This window comes from Scyliorhinus canicula, chromosome 10 (genome assembly GCF_902713615.1).
Source record: "Scyliorhinus canicula chromosome 10, sScyCan1.1, whole genome shotgun sequence".
In the NCBI taxonomy this organism is placed as follows: Eukaryota; Metazoa; Chordata; class Chondrichthyes; order Carcharhiniformes; family Scyliorhinidae; genus Scyliorhinus; species Scyliorhinus canicula.
In genome coordinates, this window is record NC_052155.1 from 101,747,839 (window position 1) to 101,764,156 (window position 16,318).

At 46.3% G+C, this 16,318-nt stretch overlaps 1 long non-coding RNA gene across 1 annotated transcript in view; it reads right to left on the reverse strand.

Moving 5' to 3' along the window:
• Window positions 1–15,976, reverse strand: part of LOC119972952 — an 82,303-nt gene extending 66,327 nt beyond the window's left edge. Inside the window, exon 1 of the long non-coding RNA XR_005462191.1 lies at window positions 15,720–15,976. This is a non-coding gene — a long non-coding RNA (uncharacterized LOC119972952). The remainder of the gene's footprint in view (window positions 1–15,719) is intronic.
• Between the last annotated feature and the right edge of the window lie 342 nt (window positions 15,977–16,318).

Consider the following 16,318-nt stretch of genomic DNA (forward strand, 5'->3'; position numbering starts at 1 on the left):
AGTAATCAATGTCCCAGCCTCACTGCTCTCTCAGGAAAATAATTCCCCCTCACCTCCAGCTTAAATGGGAGACCCCTTATTCTGAAACTGTGCCCCTTATTTCTAGATTATCCATCTCAGCATTTACCCTGTCAAGCCTCCTCAGAATGTTTCAATAAAATCATCTCTCATTCTTCTAAAACTCCAATGACTATAGGCTTAACCTGCTTCCATGTAACTATCTGCAATGCAAGTCTATTCAGGGCAGCACGGTAGCATGGTGGTTAGCATAAATGCTTCACAGCTCCAGGGTCCCAGGTTCGATTACGGGCTGGGTCACTGTCTGTGCGGAGTCTGCACGTCCTCCCCGTGTGTGCGTGGGTTTCCTCCGGGTGCTCCGGTTTCCTCCCACAGTCCAAAGATGTGCGGGTTAGGTGGATTGGCCATGCTAAATTGCCCGTAGTGTCCTAAAAAAAAAGTAAGGTTAAGGGGGGGGGGTTGTTGGGTTACGGGTATAGGGTGGATACGTGGGTTTGAGTGGGGTGATCATTGCTTGGCACAACATCGAGGGCCGAAGGGCCTGTTCTGTGCTGTACTGTTCTATGTCTATCCCTCCTTAAATATCCCTAACCCTAACCTCAAACTGTGTAATAACTTTGTCAAGGCCAGTCTTCCAACATCAAATCCCTTTATTGCAGTAATGAAAAAGGCCCCTTGTGGTGAATGTAACATGGTAATTCACACTGTCTCTTTGTAAGCGCAGTAGCTCCGACCACTAGGGGGAGTAGCTCTGGGAATGCTCAGGAGCTTGTACAGGGCTCCACCCTTGGCTCCGCCCACGGCTCCTCCCCCTTGTGCTGCTGTATAAATACCCTTGTCCAGAGTCAGCCTGCAGTTCACCGAGAGTTCATTAACGGGTAACAGGCTGGCTCTGTAGTAAGTAGATTAAAGCCTATATTCATATCGGAAAACACGTGTCTGGTGAATATATGGTTCCATCACCCCTGCCATGGCTTACAACTCATGCGTCAAAACCTGAGGACCTATGAAGTCAGGTCGGAACAGTGGGTTTTAAGCTCCCATTATACATCGTGTAGTGATCTCTGGATGTAGTAATACATGATCAACTAATGTTAAGCAAGTACAGGCAAATGAACACTAGATGGCCACACTATCAAGACCTATAAAAAGGTTTTCCCGCTCTTTCCTGAAGGAGAGTGTGTTAGGAGTGTGGAGAGTACAGAAGGAAACCAGCTAGAGAGAATAAGTTAACAGATCTTAGTTAAATAGCATTATCTTATTCAATACTTGAATTTATAGTTATTTGTTTGTTTATTTACTAATTTACTATTGAACTAAAAAAAACTCACTCATTTAATTAATATTACTCATTAAATTATTTTGTTATCACTGGAAACTACGTCTATATTTCAGCAACTCGGCGAGACAAAAAGAGTACTATATGTATTACAAAATAGTAATTTAACACATCTCCTATTGGGTGAGCTACCACCCACTTACTGGAGGAATTCATATTCCACAAAGCCCATGGGGAGATCTATTGATGATCCCCCGTGTCCACCATAACATTCTAAAAAACTGCTATACCTGCGTGTTGACTTTTTGTCATTCATGATGAGGATACCCAGATATCGCTGGACTTCAGCACTCTTCAGAATGTCTATTAAAATAAGATTCTGCTTTTTTATTCTAATCATCGAAATGGATAGCAGGCTGGATTCTCCGGTCCCCCAGTCGTGTATTTCTTGGTGGCGTGCCGTTCACTGGCAGTGAGATTCTCACCTCCTGCCACGTGTCAAGGGGAATTCCCAGTGAAGCCACCCCATGCTGCTGGGAAACCCGTGGGTTGGGGCGCGCTGCCAATGGGAAAAGAGAATCCCAACAGCTGGACAATTCCGACCAACGTCATATTTTCTCACATTGTACTCCACCTGTCCAGTCTCTTACTACATATCAATTTGCAGACGATTGAGGCAGAATTTGATGCCCCCCCCCCCCCCCCCCCCCCCCCCCGTGGTGAGGTTGGTGGGAGCATTTAATCAGCTGGGAGGCTGGCAGGTGCGGACCCAGCTGCCTTTGTGCCAGTGCCCCAATTAAGTCCATGACAGGAAGACTCGTGGATGGTATTCCTGCCCCACCACCAATTGGGGCCCTTTAGGACAATTAATGCCCATTTAAACGCCTTGTTCCCTGCTGCCATATTTAACCCAGCAGCAGGCTGCAGAGTCACCTTGCCAGGAGATTGAATATCAAATCTTGCCAGGGTTTCTTGCGGAGTCTTAGGGAAGGGAGTCCTCATTCAAAGTCAGTCAGTGTCTGGTCGAAGGATCAAGCATTGGGAAGGGGGGTTTCCTGTGAGCTACCTCCCTGCCCTTGCTTCCAGCTACCAATCTCTCCCTCCCCCTTGACACCCCTGCCCCACTCAGCAACACCCCTCCTGCCATCATTCACCGATTTGTCCCTCGAGATGGTAGTGGTCCTGGATTTGGAAGGTATTGTCTCAGGAACCTTGGTGAGTTACTGTAGTGCATCTTGTAGATGGTACACATGCTGCCACTATTCGCTGGTGGTGGAGGGGTTGAATGTTTGTGGAAGAGGGAGCAATTAGAGGGGCTGCTTTGTCCTGGGTGGTGTTGAGCTACTTGAGTGTTGTTGGAGCTGCACTCATCCAGGCAAGTGGAGAGTATCCCATCACATTCCTGACTTGTGCCCTGTATATGCTCGACAGGCTTTGGGGAGTCAGGGGGTGAGTTACTCGCTGCAGGATTCCTAGCCTCTGACTTGATCTTGTAGCCAGATCATTTATATGGCTAGTCCAGTTCAGTTTCTGGTCAATGGTAACCTCCAGGATGTCGATTGTGGGGGATTCAGCGATGTTAATGCCATTGAATGTCAAGGTGAAACTGCTCTGTCCATGGCGATCTCAGACCTCAAGTGGGTATCGTATCCATGACAGCTACTGCCTCTCCCGAGATGCTGCCAATCAATGAAGAGCTGCAAGCCTCTCATTGGCTGGACGTCTGCCCCAGAAATCCTTGACCCTGGGAAAGACTTAGTTCAGCACCTGACCAGTACTTAATAAGATGACCTTTCATAATGGAGATGGGGAGGGCCTCTCACCAACTCTCCAGCTAGCTGGTGAGACCCCATCACCTCCATTAAATATCACCCTTGGTGTCCTCCTTGCAAATGGCTCTCTTACATTACCTTTGTAACACACGATCCCTTCATGCAATTCATTAATATAGATCATGAGTAGTAAAGACCCCAACATTGATCCCTGTGGCAATTCACTGTAATATTGTTGCTGACTTGAAAATGACCCATTTATTCTGACTCTCTGTTTTCTGATAATTGTCTGTCCAAGCTAACATATTAACTGAACACCAATAGCACTTATCTTGTATAGTAACCTTTAATGTGGCATTTTATTAGAAATCCAAATACACGACACACAATCGTTCCCCTTTATCTACCCTGCTTCTTACATTCTCAAAGATCTTGGGTTGGATTCTCCGCGCACTGACGGCAAAATCGCGTTCGGCGGTGGGGTGGAGAATCCAGTTTCACGCATGAAATTGGGACCGGCACCGGTTCCACGATTCTCCGTCTTCTGAAAAGCGACGTACTTGGGGAATACGCGTGACGCATTACCACCACCTGCAGCCATTGCTGGAGACCCGCTATTCTCCGCCCAAAGTCCCAACAGCGTATTTCTAATGTGGTCCCACCGTCCGTGATACTGGCGGGGCGGCTGCAGACTCAGTCCGCGGCCACCACGGTCGGGGCGGGCCAAATGGAGGGCGGGGCCTCATTTGGGACTGGGCTTTCATTGTGCGGGCGGTCCGGGTCAAGCGAGCGGCCGATCGGGGGCACTATTTCGGCATTCAGCTCCGCGGTCTGAGTCCGCCATGGAGCACAGCGTGGCCGCTGGAGGCTGCCACCGTGCACATGTGTGGCCTCTGACCCGGAAGTGCAGGGGGCCGTATCGGCAGCTGAAGCTGCGAGCTCCACGACAGCTGTCTGCCAGCCTCCTGCAAGGCTGTGAATCTGTGGCCTTTTGACGCCAGTTTTTCTGGCATAAAAGACCACAGTTTTCACAACGGCGTAGGGACATAGTCTCAAAAATGGAAAATCTAGCCCCTTGAATAAATTTGATTCCCTTTCATGAAACAAGGTTGACACTGTTTGATTGCATTATAATTTTCTCAATGTCTTACTACTACTTTCTTAGTATAGATTCCAGCATTCTTCCAATGACAGACTTTAGGCTAACTGGCTTGTAGTTTCCTGCTTTCTGACTCCCTTCTTGAACCAAGGTGTTACTTTGCAATTTTCCAAAATGCTGGGAGCTTTCCAGAATGTAAGGAATTTTGGAAGACTACAACTAATCATCGAATCCGACAGTGCAGAAGGAGGCCATTTGGCCCATCGAATCTGCAACAGCCCTCTGAAAGAACACCCTATCGTGACCCATTTCCTCACAACCCAGTAACCCCACCTAATCTTTGGGAGAATAAGGGATAATTTAGCAAAGCCAATCCACCTAACCTACACACCTTTGGCATAGAGCCTTGCTTCCCTCATTTTGAGTCACAATGACCTTAATCGTCACAGCATCTGTCAGCTGGCTAAGCACATGTGTGCTGCTCTCACCGGATGTGACATGGAATCTAAATGCAACTGCATACAGCCAATGTGAGAGTACCTTTGGTAGTGGAGAGTGTGGGGGGAGGCGTTGGATGATGTGACACTGCAACCTCTGAGTATCCCTCCACCTCCTCAGAGATGGATGACTGGCCTCTGCAGGTGGCTGTTCTCTGTTCTTATGGATGACCCAGAGGGGGAACAGAAAGGTCAAAGAGTTTTGCACTTCCAAACATGAGCCTCCAAAATTGGTTGCCATTCAGGCTGACGTAGGAGACAGGAACATCACCCCTCGTGGTTGTCTAAAGTTCCATTTTGCCCCCTCACCCTCTTGCACCTGTCCTCCTATCTCACTATCTGTGATGGAACAGCTGGCATGTTGCCTTCCCGATTCTAGAGCCTCCTCTTCCACGGCCATCAGATAAACAAGAATTGTGACACCGTTACCAGTCTGGGCCCTTTCTTTCACATTAGTGCAGGCAGTCTTCTCCTGCAGGAACAAAGAAGAGGAAGGTTACTTGTCCTACAACACTATGAGGAGGAATGATGGTTACCCCACAGTAACTAAGCAGTTGCCAGCCTACTGTTAATTTTGGAGCCATGTGGCCATTCTGCAGTGACCTTTTAAGGGACTGGCAAACTCATACCCATTGAATGAGCTGAATCCATTCATTTCATAGCAGCTCATGCAGTCTCGCCCTATTACCACTGACTGCGTGAACTCTACCTCCTCAATCATGGCACTAAGGGAACCGAGGTGTGGGGTACTCCCTTTGTCGGAGGAGAGGAAGTTGTTAACATGTTTGCAGCCAGGGTCTCCAGATGACCCTATGTCTGGTGGCCTTCTCTGTCACCTCCATCTAGTCTAGCCTGGTTAATTGAAGAACGTCAATGCGGAAGAGGACCTCCTACCTTGTTCGAGATGCCTGGAGGAGGAGAGCCTGCAAGGCATGGTCACCGCAGGGGGCCACCGGGATCGACCTCCTGCTATGCCAATAAGTGCCTTGACCCTCTTGCCTTCATAATGCCTGATTCAAGAGATTATCTGGTCATTTATCCAACTTCCAAATTGTGGGACCTTCTGTGCAAATTATCTGCTGAATTGTTCTTGGTTATTACAATGATTACACTTCTAAAACAAAACTTAATTGGCTCTGAAATGCTTTGGGATGCTCTAAGTCATGAAAAATGTTAAATAAATGCAAATTTTCTTTCCTGAATTCAATTAATTGGATGATTCTATTTTTAACATGAAAATAACACTGGACTATCAGGAGTAGAATACATAGCTGGGAGTCTCCATTAACCTCCGCTCCAATTGGGATTCCCGGTCAGGCAGAGTCTGGAACACCGCTGAAAAACGGGTTTGGTGCCCCGCGGCAGCATGCTACCCACCCCGCACTGGCAGGAACATGTAAATCAATGTTCAGCATGCATATTCACATCTCTCCAGCGTGATGCTCCGACCTCCTCATCAAGAAATCCACGAGGTGGGCTTTGGTGCAAAGTTAGCTAGCGCAGTCCTGCTGTGGTAGAGCCCGAGGGGGGGGTCAATACACTGATGAAATGTCCTGCTGCCAGGCTGCAGGTGGCAGTCCCCTAACGGTCCTGGGAGTTAGATTCCCCCCCACAGCCCCCTTTCAGACCTCCCATCAGCCACCCCTGCCTGAAAGCTGAAGAACAGTCCAGGCAATATTTGGGCTGCACGGTAGCACAGCGGTTAGCACTGTTGCTTCACAGCGACAGAAACCTGGGTTCGATTCCCAGCTTGGGTCACTGTTTGTGCAGAGTCTGCACGTTCTCCCTGTGTCTGGGTGGGTTTTCTTTGGGTGCTCCAGTTTCCTCTCACAAGTCCAGAAAGACGTGCTGTTAGGTGAATTCTCCCTCTGTGTACTTGAACAGGTGCCAGAGTGTGGCGACTTGGAGATTTTCACAGTAACTTCACTACAATGTTAATGTAAGCTTACTGTGCCACTAATAAAGATTATTATTACTATTATTATTATAGTGAAGGATCACTGCATTTCATTTACCCTTTCCTATCACCTGCTTGAAACAAAAGTCTTTACAGCAGCATTTGTTACAAGTATCAGAGCCTTATCGAAAGCCCAGAATACGTGAAAGGACTTCAAATCCCTTGACAATCATTGAAATGCAAATCTTCCATTCAAGTTCACACAGCAATATATTTCACGAGCCAATGATTGACAGTTTTATTGTCACTGATCTTTCCCTTCATGCTTGAATGCATTTCCATTATCCTGCTTTGCTGCTATCTACACTGCTTATAAACCCTCTTGCTATAAATGATAGCTCCTCACCACATTAACAGCAGTTAAGTGGTTGCACCACTTTTTCACAGCAGAAGGCACTTAGCTCCCTTTGATCTGGTGAGGAGCTGTCAATCATAGCAAGAGTGTTAATAATCATTGTGATCAGCATCAAGATGCATTCAAACGTGAAGGGAAACATCAATAAACAATCCACCAAGCAGCTGTGCCTGACCCATAACATGGTCAATCACAGGCTAGTGAAAGGTTCCCAGTGATATTGAATGGGACTTTTGCACTTCAAAGGTTGTCAGGTAATCTGTAGCTCTTTCAAGTGTTGTGGGCTTTTGAGGAAGCCTCCGACAATTGGAACAGTTGCTGCTTTAAAGATTTTTTCTGTGGCAGCAGATGTTAGGAAAGGGTAAATGAGAATGCAGTGATTTTTCATCATACTGCCTGGACTACTCCTCCGCTTTCAGACAGGGGTGACTAATGGGGGGATCTGGTGAGGGGTCTGATGGAGGTGACAGATAGGCGTCTCTAATGGGGCGACTGATGGGTGGGGTTTGAGTGTGGGGCCTGATGGGGAAGTCTAGGGGGTGGGGCTGTGGAGGTTAGTGGGAGGGGCTTCAGTATGGGGAAGTCAGGTCACTCTCATGCATGCGTGCTGGGGGGGGGGGTTGGCTCATTATTGTGGGGGTAGGATGACCCTCCTGGTCAGTGGGGCGTTGCAAGATTGACATTGTGAGGGCTGATTCCTGGATTCTGACAGTATTTGGCGACCTCTCCGCCATGCATGTTTTGCATGGTTATGGAGTGAGATTCACACCTGAGTCCCATTCCCAGCAGCAGGACAGGACAATCCCGATTCTCCGCAGGTGGGGACACAAGATTCTCTAGGGATTAAGATGCTTTAACATTTTTTTCTTTTATTGCCGTTTTCCAATTTGTTTTTTTCCTTCTTTGCCATTTGTCTAGATTATCCCCCAGCTTCTCCACCTCCTATAGCACGGTGGGCTAAACAGCTGGCTTGTAATGCAGAACAATGCCAGCAGCGCAGGTTCAATTCCCATATCAGCCTCTCCTAATAGTCGCCCGAATGCGGAGACTAGGGGCTTTTCACAGTAACTTCATTGAAGCCTACTTGTGACAATAAACGATTATTCTATTATTCTACATACACCTATGGTTTCTGGGCTGACCATTTTACTCTCATTTTTCTTTCCTCTGGCAATATTAGTTCAAAGCATCTCTTATGGCTCCTTCGCCCTCCAAATTGATCAGGGTTTTGCTGCATCTCCTGACATCATTTACCGCCTTGTTGGCCTACAGCAGATTCCTGAATATCCCATCGGCTTTGTTTTTGCACTCAGTCTCTAGCTTCCTTGCCCTACCCGATCTCCACAATTGCCCTCCAGTCATATTATGAACAGGACATACCTCTGACACAGGCCTTCTGTGTATCTCTTCTTCTTTGACCCAACTATAGTGTCACAACCTTTAGGCCTATGGGAGTACTCTGCGGAACACTCGTCCTAAATGTTGTTTCTTCTCTCCACCTTTAAAAACCTCCTGCAGACCAATCTCTTCAACAATCTAACTTTTATTACCCTTCCTATCTCCGTCTTCCTGGCTTGGCATTTATGTTCACTATGAAATGCCTTGAAGCATCTTTATTGTGAAAGATATTATATAAATGCAATTTTTTGTCAATAGTTAATTTCCCGGTGTGATGAATGTTATCAGTAGCTGCTATAACGGTACCTTACCTTTAATGCATTGGCCCTTTAAGACTGGGCTTGGAACCCTGGGGGACTCCGCCTCTGGCTCCGCCCCCAGGAAACGGTATATAAGATGAGGCTCACTTGGCAGCATGTGATGAGCACACTTCTCGGCTGCTGTACAGTTCTCAGATGATTGAAGCCTTTGAATCATCTATCTTCTCTCCTGTGTCGTGATTGAGGGTATCTCACCCGGTTAGCAGATTGGCTGCTGTTTTATTCAGTTCTCTCACTCCCATCAGTATATCCCAATGCTACTGCAGAATAGGTTGCAGTGTTCCAAGATCTGGAACCCTATACTCTCGCATGTTGAACTTCAGTTGCTGCTTCCCAGGTGCAAAGCTTGTCATATTCCCTTTGTTCAATGTTGGCTGCCTTCTCAGAGGGACCTAGATTGGTGTCATGATTCCTCAGTTTCCTTAAAATTTCTTGGCTCATGAATGAGATTTCAAGTCATTTATGTCATGATGGACCCCAGATGTTTTAAGCAAAATTAACGAAGAAAAAAGTTTTGCATTCTTTTCAATATTGTCTTTTATTTATTGAGACACATGATGCTTTCCTTCTGTGTACAGATATCATTATGTTTGTTTTGCCAAGTGTTGTGTGGGTTACTGTCCTGAGTCTCTCAGTGTTTTTGACCCTTCCCACAATCTCACTGGAAGTATCAAAGGTCATTTTACTTTTTCTGCAGTAAAATCACGGAGAATTTCCAAAATCCAACTATTCTTTTAATCCAAAACATTTAAAACAACATTCTAGTATCGAGCACTATAAGAAATATGGGTGAAGACGACGACTGGGTTAATCCACTCGCTCCAACAAACCTCACGGAAATAGATGCATTTTGATACTTGTCAGCTCTGAAAATATATTCCCCGAGTACTGCATGTACAAATCATGTGCTCGGCAGCAACCTCTGCAATGTATGTCTGTACTGAGAGGCTGTTCGATCATCGTTATGTTCGTGTTCAGTGTTTAGGTACAGGATTCATTAGATTCGCTGTTCACTGCATTTGGTTAACTCTAAATTGACTATTGTCAATGCAGCATCAAAAATATTGCTGCTGTTACTGAGTGGCACTTTAATTAAATATAATTGTAATTCAATTAAAATATATAATTTTCAAAACATAATACTGAAGGGTAATTATGAAAGAAAACACCAATTTTGGTTACCAGCTGATGAATTGACAGAGTGAGCTTACTTGCCTTGAAGATTTATCCCCAATTACAATAATACTTCTCACTTCCATTGGGTGGACATTTTGTCAATTATCCTTCCTAAGACTGAAAAAGTAAAGTCAAATAATCCTATTCTACATTAAATATTGAAATTCAAACATACAGAGGAGTCGGGGAATGTGCCTGGGCCCTACCATGGCTCACAAAGTGAAGCCCCGGCCTTAGCTGGGTGGTCATGGTGGAGCTATTTAGGTGAGATGGTATGTCAAAGGAGAATAAAAGTACAATGAATGAGTTGACATAGGCTACCCTCCAGACCTTTCAACTCACCTTCATGTCAAGGTAACACGCTCCTTTCTCAGTAGTCACCTACACTTTGTAATATATAAACATATTTCCAGTTATATGGCTTATGAATGGATTTTATATCAAATGAAGGGCTTGTAACAACATTTCTGAGGTGCCTGAAACATCCCCAGCACGCAGGAGAGTCTTCATTTTAACAACAATTTCCGCAGTTTCGAAATAGTCTTGCATGCCTCCAAGGAGCCAGTTGTACAGAGAACCAGAAAGGTAAGCTGATCTGTGGACTGGTCTGTAAGATATCACGCAGCGCAAACATTTATTTTGGAAAAAGAATAATAGTGGATTAAAAACTACCTGTCAGCATTTGATTCTATTGCTTGTTTTAATTCAGAATGAACTGATTTAATTCATCTCTTATAATCGTATACCCTCATTTTCTGCCACTATCTTCTTCAACAGGAGATGGTTAATTTGTGGTTTGATATTCAAGGTCACTCCCTGGTCTATAGCATTGGACACACGTGAGCTCTGTCATTTCAGTCATTAGAGAGTTGTGTCCCAGCGCTGCTGTGGAAGGTCATTAACCTTTTCAGACTATTTTCTGTCAATCCACAATTAATTGTAACCTTGAATCTGCTTTCTCTCTTTTTTTAAGTTTAGGTTTGTGGTTAGTTTACATAAAAACAGAAGTCTTTCAGATTCCTTTTTCTATGTTGAGTTTTCCCAATGGAACTGCATCGCTAAACATTTCTTTTTATGTAAAATTACACTTCCCCCAAAAGATTATCAATTTTGTGTGGGTGTAAATAGCACCAAGTCAATGAGGTAATGAAGGTCAGTGGATAAAATACAGGGAAGCTGCAGCTATGAACTTGCAATGGTTGATTAATGGCTTTCAGTTTTTCTCACTGTACTATCTACATCAAAGCATCCACCAGCAATGCTAAGAATGCACAGAGAAGGACGAAGCATAAAAGAACACATACATCATACTGACATACATTAAGCTGTATGAGAAGGAATAAAAATAGAGACCTCTATTGTATTTCCAGTAAAATACAAAATGCTACGGGCCTTGTGGGTCAGAATGAAGCTAAATCACCATAAGTCATTTAATTTTGCATCCAGTTTAGCATTGGAGTATGTTTCAGAGAATACTGTCTCAAGGAATATCCCAGATGGTTTCTATTAATTATCATCATAATTGAATAGATTAGTTATATATGAATACATTATTTGGAGGTATCTTCAATCTCTATGGGAAGCCTTTTATGGGCTATGAAGCATAGTTGATTGCTTAAGCATACACTAAGTATTGGCTAACAGTGGATTAATCCTGAAACTACACATTATGGGTGCGATTTAAGGTTCCAAGTGCCGTATCGGGCGTGACTTCCCGGGTGCTTCCCGATGGCTGAACCGGTGAGACCGTGGCCCGTATTTAATGGCACTTAGTGACGGAAATGATCCCCCTGAGCTTCACGGTGGAACTGGCTGTCCTGCCAGCTGAATCGCCTCGACCGCACCCAGCAGTTCCCTGCTAACAAGGGGGAAGCTGCTCATAAAATCCTCCTTTCTGACCAGCTCCTAGGTGACACATGGCAACAGCACGATTTGGGGATGCCAGCCTGGCCAGGCTGCTGGATGCTGTTAAGGCGAGACGGGGCACCCTATTCCCCAGAGGGAGTCGGAAGACCAGCGACGGGGCTGCCAATGTCGCACGGGAGGCAGTGGCAGCGGCAGTCAGTTCGGGCAGCGTAATCGGGAAGACAGGCGTCCAGTGCAGGAAGAAGACCAATGACCTCCACCAGGCCACAAGGGTAAGTTAATACCAGCCCCTGACATTAGAACCGCCTGTCACCCCCTGACCACCGCCATCCCCCAGCAAGTCGCCGACTGGCACCTCGCAAGTACCCCACAGCATATCACTGTGCCTGTGCCACACCCTGGCACCCACCAGCACAACCCTTCCATGCCACACATGCCACCTGCCATAAACCCCTCTAATGCATTAAGCATGTGGCTCACAATACCCCTTCTGCCCCAGCCCCTCCTCATTGACCTCAGATGAGGCCGCATGTCCCTCCTCCTCTTCCTCCAGCATGTCGCCCTGCTGCTGTACCAGATTGTGGAGGGCACAGCAGACCACCAAAAGCGGAGACCCTCTGGGGAGTTTACTGCAGTCACCACCGAGCGTTCCAGCCATCGGAACCACATTTTGAGCAGTCTGATGCACTGCTCAATGACAGCACGGGTGGCAACATTGGCCTTCTTATATGGGGTCTCAGCATCCGTCTCCAGTCTCCACACTGGCAACATCAGCCAGGACCTCATCGGGTTCCCCTCATCCCCCAGGAACCAACCTTTTATTCTGGGGTGGATCTCAAAGACTCCGGGGATCTCCAAATGTTGCAGAGTGTAGCTGTCGTGCACACCCCCTGGGAAGTGTACACACATGTGCATGATCTGGAGGTTGTGGTCGCACACGAGTTGGACATGCAAGGAGTGGAACCCCTTCCTGTTCATGAAAGCAACTCCCTGATGCTCTGGTGCCATGCAATAAAACTCATTTGAAACATGGCATGTATACCCATGAGAAGGCACTTGAGAATATTTTGTTTATTAAACGGTCAACTGTACCTTTATACAAACAGGTGAAAACAAACTACTAAAGAGTCCATATATCACTTTTCATATATATATTTTTTAATTTAGAATACCCAATGCATTTTTTTTTCCAATTAAGGGGCAATTTAGCGTGGCCAATCCACCTACCCTGCACATCTTTTGGGTTGTGGGAGCAAAACCCACGCAAACATGGGGAGAATGTGCAACCTCCACACGGACAGTGACCCAGAGCTGGGATCGAACCTGGGACCTCGGTGCCGGAGTACATATATCACATTAAGGTGCAAGGAACATGTACCATTCCATACACACGCAAGCATATTTTCGCTACAGAATATCGGTACAAACAAAAAACTATAAAAGTGCATTTATACAAAGAAAATCAAACACACTTTAAACATTAAACAGTCAACAGTATAATAAAGATGCCAACAATCTGCAAAAGCATTTCTTCAACACCTTCATCAAGTTGCTCATTTGAATCAATCTGCCTCTTCCACTCCCACAGCTCCCAGCAATAGGCCCTCAACAGTGGAAAGTCACATCAGAAAGTCACACTGAAGCTCTCAGAGCATGCCAGAAGAGAGCAAGAACACCCACTTCCCATTCTCCAGTGCTGATAGCAGGCCAACTTACATCATCCTTTTCCTTGCTCTAGCCACAGGAGCAAAAGAGGCAGCAGCAAATAAACAAACAGCCTCCAGGCATTAAACAATCAGCAATACAATAAAGTCACCAGCATTCTGGAAAAGCATTTCTTCAACACCTTCATCAAGTTGTTTGTTAGGACCAATCCACCTCTCTCTACCACTCCCGCAGCTCCCAGTAGTAGATTCTTAATAGTGGAAAATCACACTGGAAAATCACACCAACACAGAGCACACCAGAAGTGAGAAAGAGCACTCCTTCCCCTTCTCCAGTGCCGGCATCAGGTCATCTTGCATCAATACACTTTCCTCGCTCCAGACCGCAGAAGCAAATGAGGCGGCAGCGAACAAATGCATGACCACCGGACATTAAACATTATACAGTCAACAGTACAATAAAATCACCGGTAACCTGCAAAGCATTTCTTCAACACCTTCATCAAGGTACTCGTTTGAATTGATCCGCTCCTGCCTCCCTCTGCCGCAGGTCCCTGCAGTGGACTCTCAACAGTGGAAAGTCACATCGGAAAGTCACATTGATGCAGAGCATACCAAAAGAAAGAGCACCCCTTTCCCTGCTCCAGTGCTGGCAGCAGGTCACCTTACACCGTCTCTTTCCTTGCTCCAGGCCACAGAAGAAAAAGAGGAGGCAGGAAACAAAAACCCGGCCTCCAGACACTAAACTTTAAACAGTCAACAGTATAATAAAGTGACCAGCAATCTGCAGAAGCATTTCTTCAACATCTTCATCAAGTTGCTCATTTGGAGGCAACCCGGTGGCACAGTGGTTAGCATTGCTGTCTCACGGCGCTGAGGTCCCAGGTTTGATCCCGGCTCTGGGTCACTGTCCATATGGAGTTTGCACATTCTCCCTGTGTTTGCATGGGTTTCACCCCCACAACCCAAAAGATGTGCATGGTAGGTGGATTGGCCATGCTAAATTGCCCCTTAATTGAAAAAAATTAATTGGGTACTCTAAATGTTAAAAAAAAGTTGTTCATTTGGATCGATACACCTCTCTCCCCCTACCGCAGCTTCCTGCAGTAGCCTCTCAACAGTGGAACATCACACAGGAAAATCACACCAACACAGAGAATGCCTGAAGGGAGAAACAGCACCTCTTCCCCTTCTCCAGTGCTGGTAGCAGGTCACCTTACATTGTCTCTTTCCTTGCTCCAGACCACAGAAGCAAAAGAAGCGGCAGCAAACAAAAACATGCCCTCCAGACATTAAACAGTCAACAGTACAATAAAGTAACCAGCAATCTGTAAAAGCATTTCTTCAATGTGGTGATCTACCATTGTATATATATGTGTGTGCTTGCATTAGGGGATGTACGACAGTACCTGTATTACAGGTTTTCTGGTAAGCCCCTGCCGGCTAGCTCCGCCCACAGAGAGCAGTATAAATATTCATAAGTTTCCCTGAGATGCCATTCTACAGCTGCAGCCGAAGGAATAGCATCTCACTGTAATAAAGCCTCTCCTGTACCGATTCGAGTCTTTGTGTGCAATTGTTAGCGCCACACTCAACACCTTCAGCAAATTACTCATTTGGAGCAATCTACCTCTCCCTCCCCTCCCACAGCTCCCAGCAGTAGACTCGCAACTGTGGAAAATTGCACTGGAAAGTCACACTGATGCCGAGCACGGTAGAAGGGCGAAAGAGGACCCCTTCCCCATCTCCAGCACTGGTATCAGGTTAATACATCCTCCCTTTCCACGCTCCAAATCGCAGAAGCGAAAGAGGCGGCGGCAGACAAACACACAGCCTCCTATGAAATAACTACGCGATTAAGATAACTAGGATTAAATAAAACAATAAACCACTAACACTAATTAACTAGTGTCGAGCTACTGAAAATACATCTATCCTCCAACACGACCTACTCCCAACTCCCCAGAGCCATGTGGTGGGTTTACACTGTCACCTAGTGGTCGGAGGTTGTGCATAACATTATGTACAGAATTGCTTTATGCATAACATCACACAGTTAACAGTCAACAGGTTAATACAGTTACCAACAATCTGCAAAAGCATTTCTTCAAAACCTTCAGCAAGTTGTTCAGTTCAAATGGGCCGCCACCCTTCCCCTCCTCCAGCACCAGCAGCAGGTCATCTGACTTCCTCCCTTCCCTTACTCCAGGTAACAGAAGTAAAAGAGGTGGTAGCAAGAAAAAGCAGAGCTTCCAGACATTAAACAGTCAACAGAACAATAAAGTAATCAGCAAGCTGCAAAAGCAGTTCTTCAATACCTGCAGCGATTTGCGCAGTTGAATTGGGCCACCAACCTTCCCCTTTGCCAGCACTGGCAGTCGTTCATCTCAATCCCTCCCCTTCCTTATTTCAGGGCACAGAAGCAAAAGAGATGGCAGAAAACAGACACACAGCCTTCTGGCAGCTGCAGCAACATTCGGGTCACTCTGGCTCTCTCTCCCCCTCCTGCAGCTCCCAGCGGTAGACACTCAAAGGCAGGAATAATTATACCATAAAGTCACACTGACAAAGAGCACAGAAGAAGAGTGAAAGAGCTCCCCATCCCCCTCTCCAGCACTGGTAATAGGCCAGCTTACATCCTTCCTTTAACTTATTTGAGGTCGCAGAAGCAGAAAAAACAGCAGTAAACAAAAACTTGGCACGGATTCTCTGATCCTGGGGCTAAGTGTTGACCCGTCGTAAACGCCGTCGCGTTTTATAACGGTGACAACAGGCCCCCAGGAGCAGCGATTCCCAGCCCTTCAGGAGGCCAGCACGGCACTGGAGTAACCCACGCCGCTCCAGTTGCCGATACCGGCGGCAAATGGGTCCTGCTGGTCATCGTATGTGCGCTACGACCGCCGCAAATGCGAGCATG